Source organism: Sciurus vulgaris (assembly GCF_902686455.1).
Source record: "Sciurus vulgaris genome assembly, chromosome: 10".
Taxonomy (NCBI): Eukaryota; Metazoa; Chordata; class Mammalia; order Rodentia; family Sciuridae; genus Sciurus; species Sciurus vulgaris.
The window spans coordinates 69,575,912-69,598,020 of record NC_136470.1 but is presented as its reverse complement, the minus strand read 5'-3'; the positions used below and the strand labels follow the sequence as shown (position 1 = coordinate 69,598,020).

Sequence of the window (22,109 nt, the reverse complement as noted above, 5' to 3'; positions counted from 1 at the left end):
ACTCCTGGCAGAAAAAAGAAAAGTCAAGGGACTGCATGAGAAAGAAGTAAAGCAGGAGGGGCAGGCTCCCTTTATAACAACCTATTCTCTCAGAAACTACTTCAGTCCATGAGAATTAACCCAGTCCTCTGAGAATGAGAACTCACCCAGAAAGGCATTCATCCATTCATGAGAGCTCTGTCCCCTAGACCCAAACTCCTCCCACTAGACCCCACCTTCCAACACTGCTGCACTGAGGACCAAACCACAATGTGAATTTTGGTGGGGACACACCAAACTCAAACTATAACAGATAGTAACCTTTGAGTCCCTACAAGGCAGTATGAGAAAACAGCACACCCAGACAACTTTTCACATTTTCCAGCCTGCTGACTTTCACACCAATCTTCCAATTAGCCCACCAATTTCTCTTGTTTCCATATTTATGTTGGGGTTTAAAACATTTGCATTTTGTTCTGTAAGTATAATTAGCTTTCGTGCATTTTATATGTTGATTGATTTGACGATTGAAATCAATAAATTAGTTTATGACTTATAGTTCATGCTTATACAAATATTATTTGCTACAGAATAGAGGGTGTTTGGCTCAGAAGGTAAGCTACTAATCCAATATTCTTAAATCTGGGCTATACAAAGAAAATGAAACAAGCAAACGCATTTGACAAAATCCAATGTCTATTCCTGCTAAAAATTATCAGCAACCTAGGAGCATGAAATAATTTATTCAACCTGATAAAAAGCATCTGTGAGAAGTGCAAATCAAAACTAAGATTTCATCTCACTCCAGTCAGAATGGCAATTATTAAGAATACAAGCAACAATAAGTGTTGGCGAGGATGTGAGGAAAAAGTACACTCATACATTGCTGGTAGGACTGCAAATTGGTGCAACCACTCTGGAAAGCAGTGTGGAGATTCCTTAGAAAACTTGGAATGGAACCACCATTTGACCCAGCGATTCCACTCCTCGGTTTATACCCAAAGGCCTTAAAATCAGCATACTACAGAGATACAGCCACATCAATGTTCATAGCAGCTCAATTTACAATAGCTAAACTGTGGAACCAACTTAGATGCCCTTCAATAGATGAATGGATAAGGAAACTCTGGTGTATATACACAGTGGAATATTACTCACCTTTAAAGGAGAATAAAATATGGCATTTATAGGTAAATGGATGAAGTTGGAGAATATGCTAAGTGAAGTAAGTCAATCCCGAAAAACCAAAGACCAAATATTTTCTCTGATATGTGGATTCTGATTCATAATGGAGTGGGAAGGGCAAGGGAAGAATGGAGGAACTTTATATCAGGCAGAGGGGAGTGAAGAGGAGAGAGGAGGGGATTGAGGGGAGGGGAGAGGAGAGAGGGGAGGGGAGGAGGAGTGGGAATGGGAAAGATGGTAGGATGAGGCAGACATTTTTACCCTATATACATGTAAGATTACAGGAATGGTGTGACTCTGCATCATGTATAATCAGAGAAATGAAAAGTTGTGCTCCATTTGTATAACGAATCAAAATGCATTTTGCCATCACGTTTAACTAATTAGAACTAGTAAAAAATAAAAATAAATTTTAAAAAAGCATCTGTGAGAAATCTCCCGCTAACATCCTGCTCATGGTGAAAATCTGAATGCTTTTCCACTAAGATGAGAAATAAGACAAGGTTGTCTTCTGTCACTGCTTCTATCCAATAGCCAATATTGTACATAGATGTAAATGTTCCAAACACAATTTTAATAAATTAAAAGGGAAATTAGACCCTCTTCAGGCCTTCCTGGGCCTGTTACACACCTCCCCAGTGTCACAGTCAGGAACACCGGCTGCGCATAGCAGGGATAGAATGAGGCCGTCTACAGCAGAGAAAACTTGATGATTCAGGGGTCAGATGCCCTGAAGAGGAAAAGGCTTCAGTCCCAGCTGGTGTTGCCAAAGCAGCATACTAATTCCATGTCATGGTCCTGGGTCAAGATCTGCACAACTGATTGGCTGTATCACCTTGGATGGCAAAGGAAAGGAAGTGATCAAAGTCCTGGAGTCCCAGCTTTCTGAGATGCCTTGCAGACCTTGGTAACACTTCCAGGGCTGTGTCTCCATAAGGAGGCAGCGGCAGAGTGAGGGAAGATGGGCCAGGAACTCCCACAGGCACTGGTCCTCACGGTTCAGATGAATCCACATGCAGAAGCTAACGTCAAAAACTGTATGTCCAAATTGACTTAAGAAAGAGCTCAAGAGAACCTTCCGGGTCCTTTGATTGATGAAGTCCAGGGTGATAAAAGTCAAGGCATCGGGAAAAGGACAATTTTTTTTAGCTCGCTCCAGCAGGACTGGATCTATGTCACAGCACAGGAGACCGAGTTCTCTGGAGGCATTTGAGTGGTTTGTATGGAGCCACACTCAGATCCTAGAGGAATCCAAGTTTTGTCATTGCAATTTTCAACAGTGAATGGAAGAGAAAGCTCTCTCTCTTCCTCTAAGACTGCCATACTTACCTCTGGCTTTATAGGATGTGAGGCTCCTAAATTTTAACCTACAGAGGTTGTAGTTTTTCTTGAGCAGACTCTCAGCGCCCTCCAGGGGTCACAGACTGTAAGGCAGCATCGCTATATTTTCCTGATACTACTGGTTGCGTTGTATGGTTCAAAGTGATGGCCCAATCAGGCTGCAAAGGAGCCTAGAGCAATATTTTCTGGCTTAAGTCATATGCTGGCAAACTCATTATCTTTTTTTCTGGGTATCTCAGATACAAGGGAAAAGGAAAGGGGTCCAGAAGCATAACCAGTGTCCCTTACCTGGAAGGTGAGGAATAGAGCAAGCTCCATCTTACAAAAACCTGTTTCTCAGACCTGTGGTTGGGAAAGGACTGGATTCCAAAAACCTCATTTAGCCTTCATTTTACACCTTTTCATTTACATACTATTTTACACTCATCAACTCCTGCTGAGACTTATTCTGCTTCTGCCGCTGTCACTCCCAAGTGTCACTACTGATCTCCTTCTAGCCAAATCCAATGATTTATGATTTTCACCATCTTAGGAACTTTTTGACTCTTAAAAAAGTCACTCTGTCCTTTTGCTAACTTTGATTTCTATTCCATTATAATTAACTCTAATTTATATTTTTCTGTGTAGTTTTTTGCATTAGGTTTTAGTTTTTTTGCATTAGGTTTGTTCCTCTGTAAGGATTCTTAAGCTTTTTTTTTTTTTTTTCTTCCCAGTACTGGGAATTGAACACAAGGTCACTGAGGTAAATTCCCTACCCTTTTTATTTTTCTTTTGGAGACAGGGTCTCACTAAATTGTGCAGGCTGGCCTCCAACTTGATTTTATCCTGCCTCAGCTTCCTGAATAGCTGGGATTGCAGGTGTGTGCTACTATACCTGGCTTGGCTGCTTGAACTTTAATGGGCATATAAACCACCTATAGATTGTTCTAAAATATTAGTAGATCTGGGGTGAGGGCTGAGATTTGTATGTACATATGTATTTTTTGCTGTGCTGGAAATCAAACTCAGGGCTTCGCACATGCCAGGCAAGTGCTCTACCACTGAGCCGCATTCCTAGCCCTGAGATTCTGTATTTCTAATAAGCTGTCAATTCATGCCAATATTAAAAAATTAGTATCAAGTCCCAAATCAGTGCTTATTTTCTCCTCACTCTCCATTTACTTCTTCCCTCTCTTTCTCTCCTTATCAGATCTTGGGTGTGGCCCCATTTAACCAGTCTCTTTATCACATCAGTGAGGGCTGAATCCCCAGCACCGTGCCCCTGACCCCCAAAAAAGACATGAATGTTTCTCAAGTTAGTAAATTAAAAGCAAGGTATAAAATGTGTGCTTCTACTAGTAAAATGAAAAGATGGGGGATATTTAAACATATTGTCGTACATTTGTAAATGCTGGGGTGTACACAGGATGAATACCCAAGCAATTACACACATTTGTGCCACTGCGTAGGGGGCAAAGGAGGCTTTAGGGTTCACAGTAGAGACTTATTTTTTACTATAAAGTCATCCGTTGTTATCCATGGGGAAGGAACTGGTTTGAGGAACCCAGAGGATATGAAATCCAAGGATGCTCAATCCTTATATAAAATGGTATAGTATTTGCAAATAACCTATACAATATCTAATATACTTTAAATTATCTTTAGAATTACTTATATACCTTGCTACAAAATAAAAGCTATGTAAATAGTTGTGATTGTATTGTGTAGGGAATAATGACAAAAAAGTCTGTTCATGTTCAGTACAGACACAATTTATTTTAAAAATATATTTTCAATCCATGGTTGGTTGAATCCATAGGTACAGAACCCATAGAAGTCAACTGTCGCCTTTATATTTTGATTTTTTAAAATCAAATATAAACATTTTTAAATGTGCAAAATAGAAAGCATTTTAAAATGCACAGTCACATTTAGAACCATTCATTTAGTTAATTTCAACTATGTCCTTGCTTCTAATGTGTATAAGATATACTACTCAACTTCTTCTTTTTTTATAAAAGGGAAATTATATCATGACCAAGCAGGATTCATTCCAAGAATGAGAGCTGATTGAATATTTAAAAATCAATCCATTTAATTTATCATAATTTCAAACTAAAACAAAACAAAACAAAAAAGATTTAAAAAATCCAGATTGGAAAGAAAAAAGAAAAACTGTCTTTCATAGTTTATTGTTTCCACAGAAATTCCAATAAGATAAAGATAAAAAGCTACCAAAATAAGTGAGTTTGACAATATTATAAGGTACAAGATTATTATATAAAAATGAATTAAATTTCTATAGACTAGCAATAAACAATTGGGAATTTAAATTTTTTTATTGTAAACAAATGGGATACATGTTGTTTCTCTGTTTGTACATGGCGTAAAGGCATACCATTTGTGTAATCATAAATTTACATAGAGCAATGTTGTTTGATTCATTCTGTTATTTTTTCCCTTCCCCCCACCCCTCCCACCCCTCTTTTCCCTCTATACAGTGTTTCCTTCCTCCATACTTGCCCCCCTCCCTAACCCTAACTCTATCTCTAACACTAACCCCTCCCTCCCCCCATTATGTGTCATCATCCACTTATTAGCGATATCATTCGTCCTTTGGCTTTTTGAGATTGGCTTATCTCACTTAGCATGATATTCTCCAATTTCATCCATTTGCCTGTAAATGCCATAATTTTATCATTCTTTATGGCTGAGTAATATTCCATTGTATGTATATACCACAGTTTCTTTATCCATTCATCAATTGAAGGGCATCTAGGTTGGTTCCACAGTCTGGCTATTGTGAATTGAGCAGCTATGAACATTGATGTGGCTGTATCTCTGTAGTATGCTGATTTTAAGTCCTTTGGGTATAGGCCAAGGAATGGGATAGCTGGGTCAAATGGAGGGTCCATTCCAAGTTTTCTAAGGAATCTCCACACTGCTTTCCAGAGTGGCTGCACTAATTTGCAGCCCCACCAGCAATATATGAGTGTACCTTTCTCCCCACATCCTCGCCAACACCTGTTGTTGCTTGTATTCTTGATAATCGCCATTCTAATTGGGGTGAGATGGAATCTTAGGGTGGTTTTGATTTGCATTTCTCTTATTACTAGAGATGTTGAACATTTTTCCATATGTTTGTTGATTGCTTGTAGATCTTCTTCTGTGAAGTGTCTATTCATTTCCTTAGCCCATTTGTTGACTGGATTATTTGTATTCTTGGTGTAGAGTTTTTTGAGTTCTTTATAGATTCTGGAGATTAGTGCTCTATCTGAAGTATGATTGGCCAAGATTTTCTCCCACTCTGTAGGCTCTTTCTCTGCATTGCTGATAGTTTCCTTTGCTGAGAGAAAGCTTTTTAGTTTGAATCTATCCCAGTTATTGATTCTTGCTTTTATTTCTTGTGCTATGGGAGTCCTGTTAAGGAAGTCTGGTCCTAAGCCGACATGTTGAAGATCTGGACCTACTTTTTCTTCTATAATCTGCAGGGTCTGTGGTCTGATTCCGAGGTCCTTAATCCATTTTGAGTTTAGTTTCGTGCATGGTGAGAGATATGGGTTTAGTTTCATTCTGTTGCATATGGATTTCCAATTCTCCCAGCACCGTTTGTTGAAGAGGCTATCTTTTCTCCATTGCATATTTTTGGCCCCTTTGTCTAATATGAGAAAATTGTATTTATTTGGGTTTGTGTCCGTGTCCTCTATTCTGTACCATTGATCTACCTTTCTATTTTGGTACCAATACCATGCCGTTTTTGTTACTATTGCTTTGTAGTAGAGTGGAAGATCTGGTATTGTAATACCCCCTGTTTCACTCTTCCTGGGAATTTAAATTTTAAAGTGCCATTTACAATACCATGAATCCCATAAGGGAGACAGATAAACCAATAGTAAAGTGGGCAAAATATATGAAGGAATAATGATAGAAGGAAATGTAAAGATATTTTTATTTTATGAAAACGTGTTCATCATTCTCACTCCCACTAAAATAAATGAAATTCAAATGCCAGTTCAAAATATGCTGAGAGGATCAGTGACACAGATTTTTAAAAAGTATATTGACAAGATATAATCCCCAAGGGCCAACCCCTTGACCTGCTTCCTCCAGTCACACCATACCTGCCTACAGTTACCACCCAGTAATCCAAAATTTAATACATCAAATGGGTTAGTTCACTGATTAGGTTACAACTTCTCATAATCTGATTATTTCATCTCTGGACATTCCTGCATTGTCTATCACATGAGTTTATTGGGGATACCTCACATCCAAACTGTTATGCTGTCTATACTTGTGGATGTGTCTGTTTCTTTTCACAGTTCTAACAATTTTTACTTCACATATATTGAGGCTTTCTTATTATTAGGTTCATAAATGTTTGAATTATTTCCTTTTAATAAATTGACCTCTTCTTTTATTATTACAAAATGACCTTCTTTATCCCTTTTTCTTTACTGAAAAAAATTATTTTGTTGATTTTTAAAACATATATATTTTCAGATATTGATGGTCCTTTATTTTATTCATTTATTTATATGAGGTGCTGAGATTTGAACCCAGTGCCTTGCACATGCTGGGCAAGTGCTCTACCACTGAACCACAATCCTAGCCCCTATTTTATTGATTTTGAAATTGCTAATCTTGTTGTGCTTGTTTGTTTGTTTTTGATGCTAGGGATTGATCTCAGGGCCTTGCAGATGCTGAACATGCACTCTACCATTGAGTTGCATCCTCTAGTGTTAACACAGTATATATTTTCCCATTCTTTTACTTTAACCTTATTTGTTTTATAATTTTTATATTTGAAGTGTACTTTTATAAGGATAATATAGTTGTGTTTTTGCTTTTTTAAAAATTCCATCTAATAATATCTACCTTTTAATTGGGGTATTTATACCCTTTACATTAAGGTAATTAGTGAGAAGGTTAGGCTTGAGTATATCATCTTGCTATTTGTTTTCTATTTGTCCCACCTTTATTTGTTCTCGCTATTATTTTATTCTGGGGACTGTAACTCCCTTGGTCTTTTGGACTCTAGGATCTGTTTCCTCAACCCAAGGAGTCTGCGAGCCTCTGCCTTAGTTTTCTCTCCCATTACTGCAGTTTGGAAACTCCCTCAAGGTAACTGGGACAATTACAGTAGTCATCTTGTTTGCTTCCTGTCTCTCAGAGATCACTGTCCTTTGTTACCTCATATCAAATGTCTGATCTACATATCGTGTGTGTGTGTGTGCGTGTTTAAAGATGCTTCAGGTATGATGGTAAATGTGGTCCCTGTTACTTAATCATAACCAGAAGGGAATGTCCATTTACTGCTTTTTCCATCTTTGAAATTTGGTCTTTTTTCTCTTTTTCATTTCAATTTTTTGTTTTGAAAAAATTTCATTCCTTAGAAGTCTTAAAAATGACTCAGTGGACAACTGTATACATTTTAGCTTCTCAATTGTTAACTTTTTACTACATTTGGCCTTTCTGTTTCTTTCATATTAAATAAACCATCATGATACTTTATCATTAAATAACTACTAAGAACAAAGACATTCTCTTATACAACCACAATACAATGATAAAATTGAAGACATTTAATGTGGATAGACTATAATTATCTAATATGTGATGTGTTTTGATTAACTATTGCAATATATCAGATGATCTCCATACGTAGAGTCTTAAAATAATTTATTATTCTTGGATCTCCCGATTCTGTGGTCAGGATTCAGGTATGCCACAGCAGGGAAGGCTCTTCCCTGTTCCATGATAACTAGAACTTCTGCTAGGATGGCTCTTAGTGGGCAATGGCTGGAATAGTTGGGAGGTGACTGTGGTCTTCTTCTCTTTTTCCACATAGGTTCTCCACATGGCTAGTGTGGGCTTTCTAGAGCATGGTAGCCTCAAAGAGTAGTCAGTTGTTTACATGGTGGTTCAGGGTTGCAAGCATGAATGCGTCTAGGAACCACTGCTAATACAGAATGGCATCACACATGCTCTGATGCTCTGAGAATTTAACATCATTTTTATCATATTTACACCCAAAATACATAACTGGAATTTAATTGTGAGTATAAGACAAGTCCAAATGGAACATTCTTTGAAGCAACTGGCCTGTAGCCTTAAAAAATGTCAGTGTCATGAAAACCAAGAAAAGATGACAAACTGTTTCAGATTAAAGGAGACTATGAGTAAGTTAGGGTTGTCATAACAAAATACCATAGTCTAGATGACCTAAACATTCTCTGACAATTCTGGAGGCTGGAAGTACAAGTTGAAGGTGTCTGACAGCTTTGGATTCTTCTAAGGCAAACTTAGCTTATAGGCAGCCACCTTCTTGCTGTGGCCTCACATGGTTGTCCCTCTGTCAGTGTTGTCTGGGTCCTAATCTTCTCTTCTTATGAAGTCACCAGTCATGTTGGACTAGGTCCCACATTTTTGACTCTATTTCAATTTTCTTACCTCTTTCAGGTCTTGTTTCCAAATATAGACACATCTGAGTTACTGGGGGTTAGAACTTCACATGTGAATTAGGGGTGGGAGGGCACAGTTCCATCCATGACAGAGACTTCTTTATGTGTGCTGTTGGACAGAGAAAAAGATGCTATAAAGTATATTATAGGGAAAATTAGAAATAAATATCTATAGCGAAGTAGATTAAAAAAACCTCAAATACTTTGACATTTTTCTCCCTGAGCTATGGGAGTATATTTTACTCTCCTTAAATCTGGCCTGGCCTGTGGCTTCTTGGATAAATGGAGTAGAGGAAGGGAAGTTGTACTAGTTCTGAGTCTAGTCTTTTTTTCTAGTCTTTTTTTTCCCCAGCAATGCTTTACCACTGAGTTAAATCTTGGGTCCTTTTTATTTTTCATTTTGCTAAGACAGGGTCTTGCTAAGTTGCTGAGCCTTACCTTAACTTGTGATCTTCCTGCCTCAGTCACTCCAGTCGCTGGGATTACAAGTTGTGTACCACCGCTCCCAGTTAAGCTGGAGTTTAAAAAGTGAATTCTGCCTCCTGTTCCACTACACTCCCTCAGTGCTGCCTGATTTGTCGATCGTTCTTTGCTCAAATAAACTATGTTACATCCAATTTGTCAGAAGTTTTTAACTTGTCCTTGGCAGGATCTAAATCAGTTGGGTAATTCTGCTCTCAGTCATATGGCTTCTGGTGCTTATTAATTAAAAAAAAAAAAAAAAAAAAAAAAAAAAAAAAAAGGCTTGACGCCTATGAGAATGCGCCCTCTAGAGGGGGTTCCTATCATTTTTGCCGAGAACACAGGGGACTCGGGCCCTCTTAGACTCTTCAGAGGTCTTGGTTCTATGCAGGAACCTCAGGCACAGATCACCTTGACTCAGATCCAGGTTACAGTGACAGAGGCCTCAGTATAGTCCCAGAGCTCACGCTTACACACAAAGACGGTAGCATTAATTCTTCCCAGTTTGTTCCTTTTGGGGTGGGGTGAACAGGAAGGATAGCCTGGAGAATCTACCGACTTTTTTGCGGGCTTAAACAGAACCCACCATAACTTTTCACTCAAATCTTGAGTATAAACATAATTCTGTTTTGACTTTCTGTAAAGAATGAAGTTGAAGAAATTAGGATTTTAATTATTCACTTAATATTAATATTCCTACAAAATGAGAAAGGCCAGGGAATTTGGTATATTATGCAGTTGAGAAGACCGAAATCAGTCAGGGTGATAATAAGGCAAGTTTTTAACCCCTAAAGGTCAGTTTCATACTCTGTAAAGGGGTAAGGTTCCAATTTCCTTCCCTGGGCTTTGTGAACATTTGCGGGAAAGCAATTTGGGGAGCCCAGCACCTATTCCACTATGACACAAGTTTTACGATCACCCAGGGCGGAGATGTACATTTCCCTCCCCGTGCTCTCTCCAGTGCCCTGCTGGGGTCCGCCTGGGAACGTCAGACCTGGGGAAAACTGGGCAGATCCGTCCCCAAGGCCGCGCGAGCAGGAGGCGGAGCGCTCACTCTGGAGCCGCCTCCTGGGAGGGTGGGCGGTCCCCGGGGCTGCTCCGCACCACCTCCCCTTTCCCCGGGGCGGTGCTCGCTGTGGCCGGGTACGTGGTGAGTACGCGCGGCCTCCGCTGGCTCTGGGACGAGCAATACCCGGGAGGCGGGTGCCGAGCAGGGATCGCTGGATAGCAGACCGGGTCTGTCCCCGGGCTGGGGCTGGGCGGGCGCGCGGCCTGGCTTCGGTGGGGCTGTCCTGCCTCTACCCGAGCGGCGGACCGGACAAGGGGCCTGCGGAGGCCGAGCCTGGCGCAAAGCTGAGGTTCAGGTGCAGGCATACCGCATGCATCGCCTCTGCTACCGGCCCGGGAGGCTGCCGGGTAGGGAAGGATCCAGGGCGCCAGCCCCAGTGGCTGCGCATCACGATTCGAGTGTCGCCTGTCAGCACCTCTTTCCCCGCCAGGCGTATTCACCTGAAAACCTCCTCCTCTGTGTTTTCCCTGGGAAACTGATCTCGGCCTGGGTACCTTCAAGGGCGGAGAAGTTCTGACCTTTCTCCGAAAGGGTTTGTCACCTGGATTTTTAAAGGATTTCAGAGACATCGGCCCTCATCGGGCTCTTCGTCTATCCGGTATCTGTTGATTAGTGTCTCTTGCTATTCTGTTTTCCATTAGATAAGGGCTGTTGACTCTTGGTTCGGGGGTAGGGGAAGGCCCACGGGGATGTGAACCGAGGAAAGGCCTTGGGTTGGTGACCTTAAGGAGGGTGGGTGTGCGCGCTGTTGCAAAGTGTTCTGGAGTGGGTGGGAGATGCGGATACCGAGGCAGTGAGGGCACAGGTAGATCTCCCTCGCTGTTTGATGAAAGGCAGCTGGAAGGAGGTGGAAATTTGAGAACTGAGGAGAGGTAGTTTTTCTTTATCCTTTGAACATTAATCAACCACTTTTTCTTTCTTTTCTTTTCTTTTCTTTTTTTTTTTTTTTAAAGGAAAAGAACATATTGAGGCTACAAGAAAGTCAAGAAATCTTAGGATTTCTTAGATAGGATTCAGGATTCATGTTGAGAAATTGGGATTCAAAGGGGGTGGAGGACTATTCTGGAACCTGATCAGGAGTGCTGAATTGTCTCTAAAGGGGAAGGAGAAAATGCTTGATTGGGTATAATTTGTTTGCTTTTGAATTTGCTCTTGGGCAGCTGGTTTGCGGACACTAGAAACTCCATAAAGTTGCAGAAACTTTCGTGTACCTGATGTATGCATTTTTGAGAGGTGTCTGCGGCCTTGATTAGATTAAAAATATCTCTTAAAGAGAAATTTTGAACTGCACCTAAGTAACCTGAGGGGGAGTGGGTAGGGAGGACAATAAAACCAGCTGTTACTGTATTTTATGCCATGATGTATTTAGTATCTACTTTAAGCTGAGCTGATAATGTGTGCTTTATTCAGAGATGCCTGCAAATAATTTGAGAATCTATCATTTCTTTGAAGATATTTTATTCAGAATGGGAATATCCAAAACAAGTCAGTTGTTGTTTTCTAGTCTTTTTTAAAACCACCAATGAACAATGGTTTCTCAAAGTTGCCTTCATGTCTCAGAATTGAGTTCCTGTTAAAAATGTAGATTTCTTGGCCCCATCTCAGACCTTTGAAATAAAACAAAACCAAAAATCTCTGTAGCCTAGGAACAGGCATTTCAAGCCAAGACCACAAGGTTCTCTGGTGTTGAAGTTTACTGGAACCCTCTGAGTTTTTTCATTGACATTGGGACTTGTTGGGCCAATTTAGAACAGGTTTTCTTAAAGATTATTTGAATGAATTGCTGCCAACCTTTTCTAGCTAAAAATCCTGATCTCTGTCTAATGTGTCATCTTTAAATTTTAATATATTTTAAAGAAAAACTAGTCATTTTTATCAGAAAACAACATTGTTTCTGGTTGTAAAACTCTGGTAAGTTAGAAGTTACAGAAGAAACAAAAGTTTTCCTTATTCCATAATTGAGAGATGACTACTAGTTATTCTTTCTGGCATTTTATATATAGAAGATATGTACACACATATATTACAGAATTGGGATGGTATTTTGTATACATTTTTATATTCTTTTTTTCCCACTTGGCTTTCATGAGCATGTTCCCATGTACTTAATGAGAGTATGTGTTCCATCATAGGTATATGCTATAATTAATTAACTCATATCCCCATTGTTAATATTTGTATTCTTTTTCATTTTTGGTTACTTTAGCAATGTTTGTTCAAATATTGTGGTCAACCCCTCTGGTTATTTGCCAAATGATAGAATCAAAAGCTATTTAAATGCATTTTATAAATCTCATTTTCACCTATCTTGGTTTTCTCACCTAAAAGAAAATTAATCTTTCTGAAGGATCTATTACTTTCTAGGTTCTTTCTCTTATTTCAGTGGTTCTCAAACTTTACTGCATATAAGAATCACCTGAGGAGCTCGTTACACTTTTTTTTTTCCTGAGTCCCAAACCTAGCTGTTTGGATCTATTAGCTAGGAATTTACTGTTTTAAAACACCCCCCAGTGTTTTTGATAAAGGCCACCTTTAGAACCACATGTTGAGAAATGCTTTCTAAGTAAATGGCCAGATAAACCCAAAAAGTTTAGGTCACTTGCCCAAAACCATTCATGCATCTGATAAGAAGAACTTGAATTCAGCACTTGTGACTTCAGAGTCCTGTTTTTGTCCATTATATTAGAGCTTCTCAAACCTCAGAGACATTGGTATGCCCCTAATGACTGCAGTAAGTAAACTCCCACTGGCCCCGTCATAGGCTTCTTAGGGTAGCTAAAAATGACATATAATCAATGAACTTCTATTAAAACCTCCCACCAGAAATTCTTGTGAATTCCGTGTTGAGTTACATACCATGTAAAACAATTTCAGTCTTTCACTGATTCAGTTTACCTCATATTTCCCTACCATTTCATGACACTTCTTGCTGTGAAAAGGGTATTATAGGACTACCTGGCTTCAAGTGTGGGTTCCCATAGCTCTAACTGGGAGGCAGGTCTACTTTGTTCAAGCATGCGGGGTAGTTCATTGCCACAGTTAGGATCTTAATGTCTTTCTAAGGCACATGTGTTGAATGCTTAGTCTCCAGCTTGATGCTGTGGGGAGGTGATGCAGTCTGAGAGGTGGGGCCTAGTGGGAGGTCTTCAGATCATGGGGAGCATGCCCTTGAAGGGGATAGTGCACCCCGAGCCTTTTTCTCTTCTACTCTTTGGCTTCCTGGTGAGGTGAGTAGTTTTTCTCTGCCACACTCTCCCCGCCATGGTTGCCACCTTGCCATAGCCCAGAAGCAATGGGACCAACCAATCATGGACTGAAACCTCCAAAACTGCGAGCTAAAATATGCCATTTCACCTTATAATTTGGTTATCTCTGGTATTAAAGTGACAAGTGCCTAATGCAAGCTCACACAGTGACACTGTGGGCTCCTGGAGATGAGGCAGATCTAGCAGCAGCTCTTTCCGAGTCAAAGAGGCGAAACATCCCTTTTGAATATTCAGTGGCAGAGGGGCAGAAGGGGCAAGCAAGACTGAGAGTGCCATTTGTCAGAGATGGGGTCCACTACCCTTAGAAAAGTGTTGGTGTTTGTAAACCAAAGGGAGCTAGTATTGGGGTGAAACTTTTTAATTTAAACTTTTTTTCTAAGATGGAATCTTTTTTTTTTAATATTCTGGATTCACTTTATTTTTTATTTTATTTTATTATTTTTAAAAAATATTTTTAATTTTTACAGACACATTTTGATTCATTGTACACAAATGGGGTATAACTTTTCATTTCTATGGTTGTACACAATGTATATTCACGCCATTCATGTAATCATACATATATATAGGGTAACACTGTCTGTTTCATTCTACTGTTTTTCCATCCCCACCCCCTCCCACCCCTTTTTCCTCTACACCATCCAAAGTTCCTTCATTCTTCTCTTCCCCTTGCTACCCCCCATCATTATGTATTCTCATGCACTTATCAGAAAACATTTGACCTTTGGTTTTTTTGGGCTTGGCTTATTTCACTTAGCATGATATTTTCCAACTTTATCCATTTACCAGCAAATGCCATCATTTTATTGTTCTTTATACCATTGTGTAAATATACCACAGTTTCTTTATCCATTTGTCAGTTGAAGGGCATCTAGGTTGATTCCACAATCTAGCTATTGTGAATTGAGCAGCTATGAACATTGATATGGCGGCATCACTGTAGTATGCTGATTTTAAGTCCTTTGGGTATAAACCAAGGAGTGGGATAGCAGGGTCAAATGGTGGGTCCATTCTAAGCTTTCTGAGGAATCTCCATACTGCTTTCTGGAGTGGCTGTACCAATTTGCAACTCCACCAGCAATGTTCGAGTGTGCCTTTTTCCCCACGTCCACGCCAACACTTATTATTATTGCTTGTGCTAATATGGAATTTTATACCCTTTAATTTTTCCTTCTCTAGCTTTATCTTTCCCCCCTCTTTCCATATTTCATCTCTTTTAGTAGTTAGGCTGGGATTGTGGAGTGTCCTTATGTTTCAACTAACATTTCCTAGAAAATCATTATTTACCAAATTGAGTGCTTCCTATGTATCAGGTTGGCTTGAGGCACTAGAAATGCAAAAAACAGTGATTTTCTTTGAGAATTAAGTTAATGTACTACTGTATGTAGATTTGGGATATCTCAGTCTCTGACTTTATTCTTCAACTTTTTATTTTTAACTAATTTTAGACCTACTTAAAAGTTGTACAAATGATAGTGTTCACTTAGTTTCCTCTATTATCAACCTCTCACATAACCATGGTACATTTATCACTACTGTTAACTAAACAATAGACTTTATTTAAAGTTCAACAGTTTTGCTACAAGTCTTTTTTGTTTTTTGTTTTTGTTTCCATAGTTCCTTGAGCGTCCTACATCACATTTAGTTTTTATTTCTCCTTTGTCTCCCCCAATCTGAAATAATTCCTGAATTTTTCCTTGTTTTTCATAATTTTTCCTTTTTTTTTTTTTTGAAGAGTGCCAGTTAGTTATTTTGTGGAATGAAATTTGTTTGATATTTTCTCATTCTTGTAACAAAGCCATGTGTTTTGGCATAAATACCACAGAAGTGATGTTCTCTATCACAGGTTCATGGGGTCAGTAGTTATTTCCACTGATGATTTTAACTTTAATCGCTTCTTTAAGGTGACATTGGGTTTTTCCACTACAAAACTGTCTTTTCCTTTGTAGTTAATAGCCAGGGTGGATACTTTGTGAATTAGCAAATTCTGATGATTCTCAAATTTGTACCATTAATTTTAGCACACGTTGGTGAATCTTGTCGGCAGTAGGTTACTATTGTGGTGTTTACCTAATCATGATTTTTTTCCATGTCCCACTTCCTTATTAACTGAATGTTTCCTATAAGGAAGAGCTGCCCTTTCTCTCCTGTTCCTATTTTTTGATGTTTTGTAGTTGTATGGATTCATGAATAGTCATTTTATTCTTGGGCTAAAATATAGTGCCATCATTATTTTATTGCTTAAATGCTTCCAGTTAGGGCCATTTGGAGCTCAGTCTTTTGAGTATAATGACTTGTACATGTAAATAGCTCTCATCACTTCCCTCCTGTCCTTGGGGTCCATGCTGGTCAGGCAGTGATCACTGCTATGATTGTGACAGCGAACAGCAGAGGCCTTAGGAAGGTGGGACGATGAGTGTGCAAATAATCAGCTCCCAGGAATTCTGCAGGAGTAAATGGATAAATAAGGGCCTCGGCACTGTGCCCCAGGGAGTCTCAGGGGAATAGTAGCATGTGCCTGGGCCATCATGCCCACTCGAACACCCCGTGTCTGCAGTTTGACCAAATTTACGCAGAGACATTGGAATGCTGGTTTTGGTGCTCTCGATGACTGAATGAAGACCCTGTTCTTTTGTGCTGGTGCATGAGTGCTTAGTAAATATTTGTGGGGTTGACACTTGGTGCCCTCCCTATACCCCATGATGCAAAAATATGTGTGGTTAGAGACTCCCCAGGAATGACACTTTGCATTCATGCTGCTTGCCTTTTGTTATAGCTCCTCTTCCTCCTCAGTCTACTTATTATTATGGAAAATTTCAAGCATATGCAAAAGTAGAGCGAAAGACAATGGATCCTCAGGTGCCTATTACTCAACTTCAGCACTTCTCAATATTTTCCCAATCTTGTTTCATATATTCCTCCACTTTCAAGTTGGAGAGGGACCGGCATAGTTAGAAAACAAATTGTAGACTTTAAGATCTGGAAAAAGATTGAAGTAAACTCTTGAATACAAGGACTATGCTGTGCTTCCTTTTCTGTCCCCTTGATACCTATCCTGTGCTTAAAGATAGCAGGCACTCAGAAAAGACTGCTTGAATCGAGGCAAGGAAAAACAAAAAATGCAACAGCAGAATCATTTCCAACTAACTCTAGGGCAGACTTCTAGAGAGGAAAAGGGTGGTATGAGTTGCCCTAAAAAAAACTTGTTGATGTTGCCTGAATTGGTTCTCTATGGTCATGGTTCCCTGCCATTCAGGATAGCCTTATAAGAAACTAGCTCTGGGGCTTCTAGTGAGAGTTCTAGGAAAACATGCTGAGCCTGTCACCCCCAGTAATTTAGCCCATAAGCAGGGTGAAGAGGGCGGAGATCTCTTTGGAAAGATACCAGAACAATGTTTTTTTTTTTTTTTTTTTTTTTTTTCAAATTTCAAACAGTGATTTTCAATATAAAAAGTTTAAAATGTTACCCATCTTAATATTTCCATTCTTTTTTTATTACACTTTTTTATTTTTAAAGACTGCATTTTGATTCATTGTACACAAACTTCATTTCTATGGTTGTACACAATGTAGATTAACACCATTCATGTAATCATAAATATACACAGGATAATACTGTTTCATTCTACTATCTTTCTGTCCTCCACCCCCTTCCACCCCATTTTCCTCTACACCATTCTTTTTTTTTTTTTTTTCAGATTCTTCTCTGTGAACTTGATAAATGCAAATTAATCTTTTAAATGTTCTTTTTTTTAATTGTAAACAAATGGGATACATGTTGTTTCTCTGTACATGGCGTAAAGCCATACCATTTGTGTAATCATAAATTTACATACAGTAATGTTGTTTGATTCATTCTGTTATTTTTTCCCTTCCCCCCACCCCTCCCACCCCTCTTTACCCTCTATACAGTGCTTCCTTCCTCCATACTTGCCCCCCTCCCTAACCCTAACTCTAACCCTAACATTAACCCTTCCCTCCCCCCCCATTATGTGTCATCCTCCACTTATTAGCGATATCATTCGTCCTGTGGCTTTTTGAGATTGGCTTATCTCACTTAGCATGATATTCTCCAATTTCATCCATTTGCCTGCAAATGCCATAATTTTGTCATTCTTTATGGCTGAGTAATATTCCATTGTATATATATACCACAGTTTCTTTATCCACTCATCAATTGAAGGGCATCTAGGTTGGTTCCATAGTCTGGCTATTGTGAATTGAGCAGCTATGAACATTGATGTGGCTGTATCTCTGTAGTATGCTGATTTTAAGTCCTTTGGGTATAGGCCAAGGAGTGGGATAGCTGGGTCAAATGGAGGGTCCATTCCAAGTTTTCTAAGGAATCTCCACACTGCTTTCCAGAGTGGCTGCACTAATTTGCAGCCCCACCAGCAATGTATGAGTGTACCTTTCTCCCCACATCCTCGCCAACACCTGTTGCTTGTATTTTTGATAATCGCCATTCTAATTGGGGTGAGATGGAATCTTAGGGTGGTTTTGATTTGCATTTCTCTTATTACTAGAGATGTTGAACGTTTTTTCATATGTTTATTGATTGCTTGTACATCTTCTTCTGTAAAGTGTCTGTTCATTTCCTTAGCCCATTTGTCGATTGGATTATTTGTATTCTTGGAGTAGAGTTTTTTGAGTTCTTTATAGATTCTGGAGATTAGTGCTCTATCTGAAGTATGATTGGCAAAGATATTCTCCCACTCTGTAGGCTCTTTTTTCACATTGCTGATAGTTTCCTTTGCTGAGAGAAAGCTTTTTAGTTTGAATCTATCCCAGTGGTTGATTCTAGCTTTTATTTCTTGTGCTATGGGAGTCCTGTTGAGGAAGTCTGGTCCTAGGCCGACGTGTTGAAGATTGGGACCTACTTTTTCTTCTATAATCTGCAGAGTCTCTGGTCTGATTCCAAGGTCCTTAATCCATTTTGAGTTGAGTTTTGTGCAGGGTGAGAGATATGGGTTTAGTTTCATTCTGTTGCATATGGATTTCCAATTCTCCCAGCACCATTTGTTGAAGAGGCTATCTTTTCTCCATTGCATATTTTTGGCGCCTTTGTCTAGTATTAGAAAGTTGTATTTATTTGGGTTTGTGTCCGTGTCCTCTATTCTGTACCATTGATCTACCTGTCTATTTTGGTACCAGTACCATGCCGTCTTTGTTACTATTGCTTTGTAATAAAGTTGAAGTTCGGGTATTGCGGTACCCCCTGCTTCATTTTTCCTGCGAAGGATTGCTTTAGCTATTCTGGGTTTCTTATTCTTCCAGATGAATTTCATGATTGCTTGCTCTATTTCTGTAAGGTACGTCATTGGGATTTTAATTGGGATTGCATTGAATCTGTATAGCACTTTTGGTAGTATGGCCATTTTGACAATATTAATTCGGCCTATCCAAGAACATGGGAGATCTTTCCATCTTCTAAAGTTTTCTTTAATATCTTTCTTTAGTGTTCTGTAGTTCTCATTGTAGAGGTCTTTCACCTCTTTTGTGAGATTGATTCCCAAGTATTTTATTTTTTTCGATGCTATGGTGAATGGGGTAGTTTTCATAATTTCTCTTTCTGAGGATTCATCACTTATGTATAAAAATGCATTGGATTTATGAGCATTGATCTTGTAACCTGCCACTTTACTGAATTCACTTATGAGTTCTAACAGTTTTCTGGTGGAATTTCCTGGTTCCTCTAAGTATATAATCATATCATCCGCAAATAGGGATAGTTTGAGTTCTTCTTTTCCTATTCGTATTCCTTTAATTTCCTGGGTCTGTCTAATTGCTCTGGCTAGAGTCTCAAGAACGATATTGAATAGGAGTGGTGAAAGAGGGCATCCCTATCTTGTTCCAGTTTTTAGGGGGAATGCTTTCAGTTTTTCACCGTTTTGAATGATATTAGCCATGGGCTTAGCATAGATGGCCTTTACAATGTTAAGGAATGTTCCCACTATCCCTATTTTTTCTAGTGTTTTGAGCATGAAGGGGTGTTGTATTTTATCAAATGCTTTTTCTGCATCTTTTGAAATAATCATGTGATTCTTGACTTTAAGTCTATTGATATGGTGAATGATATTTATTGATTTCCGGATATTGAACCAACCTTGCATCCCTGGGATAAAACCCACTTGATCGTGGTGCACTATCTTTTTAATATATTTTTGTATGCGATTTGCTAAAATTTTATTGAGAATTTTTGCGTCAATGTTCATTAATGATATCGGTCTGAAATTTTCTTTCCTCGATTTGTCTCTGTCTGGCTTGGGTATCAGGGTAATATTGGTTTCATAGAATGAGTTTGGGAGGGTTCCCTCCTCTTCTATTTCATGGAATACTTTGAGAAGTATTGGAATGAGTTCTTCTTTAAAGATTTTGTAGAACTCGGCTGAGAACCCATCTGGTCCTGGACTTTTCTTTGTTGGTAGGCTTTTGATGACCTCTTCTACTTCATTACTTGAAATTGTTCTATTTAAATTGTGTATGTCCTCCTCGTTCAATTTAGGCAATTCATATGTCTCTAGAAACCTGTTGATGTCTTTGAAATTTTCTATTTTGTTGGAATATAGATTTTCAAAATAACTTCTAATTATGTTTTGTATTTCAATCGTGTCTGTTGTGATATTTTCTTGTTCATTCCGAATTTTAGTGATTTGGGTTTTCTCTCGTCTTCTCTTTGTTAGAGTGGCTAAGGGTTTATCAATTTTGTTTATTTTTTCAAAGAACCAACTATTTATTTTGTCAATTTTTTGTATTGTTTCTTTTGTTTCAATTTCGTTGATTTCGGCTCTGAGTTTAACTATTTCCTGTCTTCTACTACTTTTGGTGTTGGTCTGTTCTTCTTTTTCTAGGGCTTTGAGCTGTAGTGTTAGGTTGTTTATTTGTTGATTTTTTACTTCTTTTATTGAATGCGCTCCATGAAATAAATTTTCCTCTAAGTACTGCTTTCATAGTGTCCCAAAGATTTTGATATGATGTTTCTTTGTTCTCATTTACCTCTAAGAATTTTTTAATTTCTTTCCTAATATCTTCTGTTATCCATTCATCATGTAATAGCATATTGTTTAATCTCCAGGTGTTGGAGTAGCTTCTGTTTTTTACTCTTTCATTTATTTCTAACTTCAATTCATTATGATCTTATAGAATACAAGGTAGTGTCTCTATCTTCTTGTATTTGCTTACATTAGCTTTGTGGCATAATATATGGTCTATTTTAGAGAAGGATCCATGTGCTGCTGAGAAGAAAGTGTATTCGCTCTTGGTTGGATGGTATATTCTATAAATGTCCGTTAAGTCTAAATTATTGATTGTGTTATTGAGATCTAAGGTTTCTTTGTTCAATTTTTGCTTGGAAGATCTGTCCAGTGGTGAGAGAGGCGTGTTAAAATCACCTAGTATTATTGTGTTATGGTCTATTTGGTTTCTGAAATTGAGAAGGATTTGTTTGACATACATGGATGAGCCACTGTTTGGGGCATAGATGTTTATGATTGTTATGTCTTGCTGATTTATGGTTCCCTTAAGCAGTATGTAATGTCCTTCTTTATCCCTTCTGACTAGTTTTGACTTGAAGTCCACATTATCTGAAATGAGGATGGATATCCCAGCTTTTTTGCTGAGTCCATGTGCATGGTATGTTTTCCCCCATCCTTTCACCTTTAGTCTATGGGTATCTCTTTCTACGAGGTGAGTCTCTTGCAGGCAACATATTGTTGGATCTTTCTTTTTGATCCAATCTGCCAGTCTATGTCTTTTGATTGATGAGTTCAGGCCATTAATATTCAGGGTTATTATTGAGAGATGATTAGTATTCCCGGTCATTTGGTTCATTTTATTTATTTATTTATTTATTTTGAGACGACTTGGTTTTTCCTTTATTTGACAATTCCTTTAGGATAGTTCCTCCCATTGCTGATTTGTTTCTTTGTTTTTCATCTCTTCCTTGTGGAATATTTTGCTGAGAATGTTCTGTAGTGCTGGCTTTCTTTTGTAAATTCTTTTAGCTTTTGTTTATCATGGAAGGATTTTATTTCATCATCAAATTTGAAGGTAAGTTTTGCTGGGTATAAGATTCTTGGTTGGCATCCATTTTCTTTCAGGGCTTGAAAAATGTTGTTCCAGGCCCTTCTAGCTTTTAGGGTCTGGATTGAAAAATCTGCTGATATCCATATTGGTTTCCCCCTGAATGTAATTTGATTCCTCTCTCTTGCGGCCTTTAAAATTCTGTCTTTATTTTGTATGTTAGGTATTTTCATTATACTGTGCCTTGGTGTGGGTCTGTTGTAATTTTGTGTATTTGAAATCCTATAAGCCTCTTGTACTTGATCTTCCATTTCATTCTTCAGATTTGGGAAATTTTCTGAT

At 38.6% G+C, this 22,109-nt stretch overlaps 1 protein-coding gene and 1 pseudogene across 4 annotated transcripts in view; one reads left to right on the top strand and one right to left on the bottom strand.

Annotated features, from left to right (window-relative positions):
• Positions 1-1,878: 1,878 nt before the first annotated feature.
• Positions 1,879-3,410, bottom strand: LOC306637640 (RNA 5'-monophosphate methyltransferase-like; annotated as a pseudogene). The gene is made up of 2 exons: positions 3,380-3,410; positions 1,879-2,397 (listed from the first exon to the last, which is right to left on the bottom strand). The product of its transcript is annotated as an RNA 5'-monophosphate methyltransferase-like (transcript).
• A 7,032-nt stretch (positions 3,411-10,442) lies between these two features.
• The window catches only part of B4GALT4 (beta-1,4-galactosyltransferase 4), a 35,115-nt gene continuing 23,448 nt past the window's right edge, over positions 10,443-22,109 (top strand). The window contains exon 1 of one of the 3 annotated variants that reach the window (XM_079155337.1): positions 10,443-10,560. The gene's annotated coding sequence lies outside the window, so the exon portion shown is untranslated. Of the gene's footprint in view, positions 10,561-10,637; positions 10,775-11,432; positions 11,603-22,109 lie in introns of those variants that run through there. The other 2 variants (XM_079155336.1, XM_079155339.1) reach the window with 2 other exon arrangements.